The sequence below is a fragment of the Erinaceus europaeus genome, chromosome 1 (assembly GCF_950295315.1).
Source record: "Erinaceus europaeus chromosome 1, mEriEur2.1, whole genome shotgun sequence".
Classification (NCBI taxonomy): Eukaryota; Metazoa; Chordata; class Mammalia; order Eulipotyphla; family Erinaceidae; genus Erinaceus; species Erinaceus europaeus.
Genome location: NC_080162.1, coordinates 17,549,259 through 17,556,341, shown reverse-complemented (window position 1 = coordinate 17,556,341; position 7,083 = coordinate 17,549,259). Strand labels below are relative to the sequence as shown.

Sequence of the window (7,083 nt, the reverse complement as noted above, 5' to 3'; positions counted from 1 at the left end):
CATTTGTTGTTGACTAGTATCCCATGCTTTGAAAGTATAACAGTTTGTTTTGACTATTAATCCATGCTAGGATATCTGTTCCTGGTTTTGGTCATTATAAGCATTCCTATATAGATTTTTCTTGTTAGGAAATGACTTTTCCATCCGATAGAACTTCTTAGACTAACCAAAAACTATTATATCTATAATATTTCTATAGCCAAAACTAACCTATTTGGGGGGGATTTTTAAAAATATCTTTCATTTATAAAAAGGAAACATTGACAAAACCATAGGATAAGAGGGGTACAGCTTCACACAATTCCCACCACCAGAACTCCGTATCCCCTTCCCTCCCCTGATAGCTTTCCTATTCTTTAACCCTCTGGGAGTATGGACCCAAGGTCATTGTGGGATACAGAAGGTTGAAAGTCTAGCTTCTGTAGTTGTTTCTCCAGACTCTCTCTCTCTTTTCCTGGTGGGGAAGGGCTCTGGGGAAGTAGAGTTCCAGGACACATTGGTGGGGTTGTCTTTCCAGGTAAGTCTGTTTGGCATGATGTTAGCATCTTGAACCTGGTGGTTGAAAAGAGAGTTAACATACAAAGCCAAACAAATTGTTGACCAGTCATGGACCTAAGGGCTGGAATAGTACAGATGAAGAGTGGGGGTGGGGGTCCTCCATTTTGTAGATAGCTAATAGGCATATTTTAGTTAAATTCCAAAGGACCTGTGGCTATACCAGTTTTGTTTGTTTGTTTGTCTCCTTTTTCTTTCTGCCCCTGAGCCTGAAATTTGATATGTCAGTCGATCCTAGTTATTGTCTGGAAAGATGATTTCTTGGCTGGGAAAAGGACCAGAAATCTGGATCAGGGAAGAGAATAATAGCTCCAAAATAAGGGAAAGGGGTATAAATATGGTTGACTGCAAACCCCATTGATCTGATGTGATTTGGGTCCCATAATTAGCTTAGGAGCCTATGTGACTTCTACATCACTCTAGATCTGAGTTCACATTCTGTGGTCATGAGTAGGAACAGTCTATGCTGCCCCAATATAGACCCATCATCCTCAGGTGTAGCATAGAGTATGTTGTCCATCCTTCCTTCAGGGGATGGAACATTCTCTATTGTTGATCCAGGTTAAGGGCAACGTCCTATGGGGGCCCACAAAGGCATCTATTTTGTTGTTCCTGATAGAAATGATGGGTAACAATGGAGAGTGGGATTTATTCAAGGTCTAGGCCCATCATGACTGTTTGGGAATCTCAGATCGAAAGGACTGAAGTATGAAAGGGGTACAATTTCACACAACTCCCACCACCAGAGTTCTTCATTCCATCTCCTTCACTGGAAAAATTCCTATTCTTGATCCCTCTGGGAGTATGGACCCAGGATCATTGTGTGGTGCAAAGAATGGAAAGTCTGCCTTCTGTAATTGTTTCCCCATTGGACCTTTTTTATTTTTATTTATTTATTCCCTTTTGTTACCCTTGTTTTATTGTTGTAGTTATTATTGTTGTTGGACAGGACAGAGAGAAATGGAGATAGGAGGGGAGACAGGGAAGGGGAGAGAAAGATAGACACCTGCTTCACTGCCTGTGAAGCGACTCCCCTGCAGGTGGGGACCTTACTCAAGCCCTTGCATTTTGCACCATGTGCACTTAACCTGCTAGGCTACTGCCCGACTCCCCCAACTGGACCTTTTTTAAAAGCAAGGATTTGGGTCAGGATGATGGTGTTCCTGGTAAAGCACACACACCACCATGTGCTATGATCTGGTTTCAAACTTTATCAGTTGCTCCTGCAAAGGCTCAGGTTGAGTTCCATGAGTAGTGGAGTATAGCTGCAGGACTCTCTCTTAGTTTCTTTTAAAGAAAATTGTATTGTCACATGGGTTGAAGCTGAGACTTAGTGTTTTCACAATGAAGTTACCATTCATGATGGCATTTATTTCCTTTTTTTGTTTTCTTTTACTTGAAAGGACTGAGAGAAATTGAAGGGGAATGAGAAGATAGAGAGGGAGAGGTAAAGAGAGACACACCTGCAGCACTGCTTCACAGTTGGTGAGTCTACTCCCTTTTGGATAGGGATCTGGGGCTTCAGTCTAGATTGTTGTGCATGTTAGTATCCACACTCAACTATGTGTGCTACTGTCTGGCTCCCTGTGTCTTTCATTCCTCTCTCTCTCTCTCTCTTTCCTTACTTCCCTTACTTCCCTCTCTCCCTCTCCCTTTGTTTATTTCTAACTCAACCCCCATCAAAAGAAAAATGTAGATTAAAGTGGTGCTTAGGAGTGGTGGAGTAGGCTCATGGCCCCGACAATGACCCTGGTGGCAAAAAAAAAAAAAAAAGCAAACACTTACATAATATATATTTTGAGAAAACACAATTTTATTATAAAAATATATTTATTCTATATTCAAATTCATTCTATCTACTAAAATACCTAATAATATTGTATAGAAATATTTTCTTTAGAAAAGCATTGTATAAATAGAAGGCTGGTGAAATTTGGTACTATAAAATGTTCAACAAAAGCTTCTATTTTCACCTTAGATTATTTGATAGTGTACCTCATTTATAAACTAAATTTATAAAGAATGACTGAAAGACATATAATAGACAAAGAATGTACTAAGAGTTCAACTACAGACTGTAACTATAAGTTTTATAAATAAAATCATGTTAAAAGACATCCATACACATATGTTAGTACATTTTTAGGATTACTTTCATGATATGACTTTCATGACAGGCATAACATACAAAGCTTAGGGTGTGCACTAACTGGTAATCTCTAGAAAAAAATTGCCTGCTATAGATCTCTTTCTATTTTTTAGCCATTAAGTAACCCAATTGAGACTAGGTTAAGATATTTTCTATTAAGATACATAAGTAAAACAAAAAGCATGGAAGTTTTGAATTATATAATGCTATGTAGACCCAAAATATAACCCAGAAGAAAAACTCTGGATCTATCTTATCCATCTTCCTCATAGACACATACATATGACAAGTACAGATATGATAATTTTTAAATAGCAAAAGTTTATTATCAAATGTCTCTGTGTCCATTAAAAATGCCAATAAGGCAAGTGTAAAATATCTCATTTAAATTGCAGTGAGTGTTAATCTTAGTGAGCATTCACACCATCCATCCTGACCTTTTCAAATACAAATGTCATTTGTGTGATCATAGATCATGATAAATGAGAAGCAATGTTAACTATACCACTTACCATTTTGGTGGAAGATTGTTAGTCTTGCTTTAAAAGGTCATCTTGTAATTTTCAAAAAGTGATATTAATTTAAGTGTTTATTATGTCTGTCTATCAGGAGGTTTATTAAGATTGAACTTCATAGCTCATCACCTTAGAAGATATTTTCATAGAAAAACTGAATGTATTTCTGGGAGGAATGATAAATAGAAATGTAGAAATTAACTTTCAGTATAACTATTGCACCAAAGCAAATGACTCTGAAGAAAGAATGGATGGAAAGGGTAGAGAGGTTTTTGCTGTCTGGAATATGATGGTGGAAAAGGACTGAAGTTGGGGTTGGGGGTAAGAGTATTTCATAGACACCTGTCATAGGAAGGTGATAAATTTTACCCATATGTCAATAGCTATATTACAAACTATTAATACTCCAATAAAGTAATTTAAGCAAAAAAAAAAAAAAGTAAAAAACCAGTGTTACAGCTCTTTTAGAATTTGTCTAGCAGGTCTTCCGGTTCCTACCGGAAGACCCCCCCCCCAGTTAAAAAAAAAAAAAAAGTAAAAAACCTCAAGCTAAAAAAATGACCCAAAATAACTATGAGATATTCTCAATAGACCTTTTCCATACACAGATCATGTCAATGGGTAAATTACAAAGATAAATTATCTACCAACTTTTGTAAATAAGCCTTTTCAAAATATGTTTCCTTTTTCCCCATAATATAGCAGCTTGAAAAATAGAGATCAAAGTTATGCTTAAAAGTATGCACTCTCTATATTATTACTACTATCCCTGTATCCCTGAAAATCATTATAACATAAACTTTACTTAAAATATTTAATTTGTTTAGAGTATAGAGATAGAGAACGCTAAAGGGAAGAAGAAAATAGACAGGAAGAAGAGAGACATCTGCAGCATTGCTTCACTTCTTGTGAGGCTTCCCCCAGAACTTGGGGACTAAGGGCTTTAACCTGGGTCCTTGCACATAACTTGTGTGCTCAACCAGATATGCCATCAGTATACCTCATATAACATAATCCTGTTTATTTTAAAATTATTTATGCATTTATTAATGAAAGAGATACAGAAAAAGATAAATGATAGATAGAAATAGACAGATGATAGATAAATTGATAGATAGATAGATACATATAGATGGATATAGATAGATTAAAGCACTGCTATTCTCTGGTTTATGGTGGTGCTGGGATGAATATGGGAACTGAGAGCCTCAGGTATGATAGTCTTTTTGTATAACCGTTGAGCTGTCTCCCCAGTCCATAACATCATTTGTAAAGAGAATAAATATTATAGCATATTTTAAATTAAGTGTTGTTTATTTTTTTTTCTAAGATAGAATATTGTTTGCCAAGTTATGAAGAAGCTTCAAGGAGATAGGAGACTTTAATATTTCCAAGTTCTGTATAGTGTTTGTTCACACACAAAGTCTGGGTTTGTTCATATTCAAAGTGATATATTTATCTTGAGTGCACTGAGGCTTTAATATAAAGATCAGATGATATTTTTCAAGTAAATATTAGTCTCTGAAGATAAGAAAAAATATAGAGATAAAACAGTATGTCTATTCATTCCATTTTTAAGCAGCTTATCAGGTTACTGGTAGACTTCTCTTATCTTCAATTAGTTATAGCCAATAAACAAAATTTACGTATAATTTATTATCATGTATAGCATGATGTTACAATAAATGTGGACATTGTGAACTTATTACTATAATAAAGTTAATTAACTATTTTTGAGAATAGTCAATATTTACTTTATTAGCAAATTTCAAATATACAACAGCATATTGTTCATGGTAGCTATTTGATCGACATCTCCTAACATTTCTCAAACTCCTGGAACCTTTAAGTCTGCTTCTGTGTGGGCTAAAGAGCTAAATATATACATATATTAAAGGAGACATGTAGTCAACAGATACAAGAAATGTTGCTTAATATCACTAATATGGGAATACAAATTATATTGTCAGTCAAAGTTCAGGGTGCCAGTATGCCGGGCTAGCTTCGCAGCGGGAGACAGACGACCAGGGACTCATGGCTGAGTGGAGAAGCAGTATTAATCTAATCTAATCACAACCCAATTCTGTCCTGCCTCCCTCTCCTCCGGCACAAGAGTCAGGAACCAAGGAAGTATGTAGGATAGGGGGTGGGGAGAAGGAAGAAGCGTGAACTAGCAAGGACTAAACCAAAATCCCAGAGGCAGGGGGAGTGAGACCAAACCAGTGTAACAGAATGACCATGTAAATAGACCACAACATCAAGCAATGTAACAAAAGGGTTCCCAGAAGCAGAACTAGAAGCATTCCAGCAATTCCCCCCCCCCTTTTTTTTTTAACTAATTGACCATAGTATCAGGAGTGTGGGGTGAACAGAAACCTATATCATACAGGCATTTAAAAAAAAAAAACTGGCACAAACTTGGAGGAACAAGTAAGCGAGCAACAAGAACCAGTGTAATGCCAAGGGAAGGCCTGAGGGGGGCATTTCTTGCCTCTGTGGGCAAGGCTTATCAAGCTAAAAGACATTTCCTGCCTCTGTGGGCATTACCTAGCAAGGAGGGGGGGGGTATTGCCTATAGAGTCCCAAGGCAGCTGGCTGCAGTCAGTCTTTGAGAAACCCAGCAGTGTAAAGGGAAGATACTGTAGAGTTGTGTGCCAGTAAGCCTGATATAAGTCCCAGTCCAAAGCAAATGTTCATGGAAGAAATGCCAGGGAGTGAAATGTTCCATGAGGAAGGTAAGCCACTGGAATTCTGCTCTTCTTGACAGCTGCAATTCACTTACTTATGAAACAAAACTTGTAACAGGTTAGAATTTTACCACAATTAATAACTCCATTATAATTGGAAGTCCTTTATAGTATGATTTTAAGGTTGTTTAAACAGTTTAAACAATAAAATGTGGAAAGGTAAACAGAAGAACCATAGTTAAAAGCCTCAGGCATGAGAATCATTAGCATAACCATTGTGCAATCTATCGTTCCTAATTGAGAAGGTATTTGAGAGCTTTACATATCAATAATGGCTTTTTTAACTTTTTGTTACACCCGTATAAAATGGAGACACACCCTGGGTCTGCGCAGGTTTTTTTAGACCAACTTAGTTAAAATATATTGATTTTTAACTAATTTTTTAAATGTAAGTTAATTTTACCTTTATGATAATTATGTTGAAAACCTTTTCCATTTAACCTTGCTTGGTAAGAATGTAGCCTTAAAGTTACATTTCTAACCTTAAAGTTAATGTTTACCAAACTTCAAACACACACATAATCATGGTATTTAATACACAAGGAGAAAAACTTTTGTTACGAAGACATGTCATTTTAAACATGAATTTAGATCTGTACTGTCTTAGTTGCTCGGGGTGTGCATTGTCTGGCAGTGGCCTCTTGCCCAGTTTCACCTCCAGGAAGTGCAGGGTGCGATCATTGCATGGATGTCTGCGTATTCTAGCTCCTTTGCCTTCAGAGCCTAGCTGGGAATCTCGGCCAGGGGGCCCAGTTCCGGCAGGGAGCCTGCAGTCTCCGGGTGGTCTGGGATCTGCCCAGACTTCATAGCAGGAGGGCGGGTGGGCCGGCCGTGAAGAAAGCCTGGGCCAAGGTGCCTGCCTTGCCTTCCTTCCTGACCCTGGCGGCCGAGCAGCATGGAGGGAGCCTGCACCCAATGCCCCATACCCCGAAGCAGTGAGCAGGCTCCTGGGGGTGGGCATCAGGTGGAAACCAGAGTGTGTCCCAGAACGAAATGTTCCAGAGACAGAGAAACTGTCTCATGAAGAAAGGACAGAGGCCTTTGGAAACCTCTTCATAAGTAGAAAAGCAGCCCATAGTGGATAGGTAGCCAAACGTCTTCACTTATCTGGAGGATG

At 38.0% G+C, this 7,083-nt stretch overlaps 1 non-coding gene across 1 annotated transcript; it reads left to right on the top strand.

Moving 5' to 3' along the window:
- The first annotated feature begins 3,667 nt into the window (after nucleotides 1-3,667).
- Nucleotides 3,668-3,729, top strand: LOC132542832 (U7 small nuclear RNA). Its single transcript, XR_009553800.1, has one exon. It is a non-coding gene; the product is annotated as a U7 small nuclear RNA (small nuclear RNA).
- The last annotated feature ends 3,354 nt before the right edge of the window (nucleotides 3,730-7,083 follow it).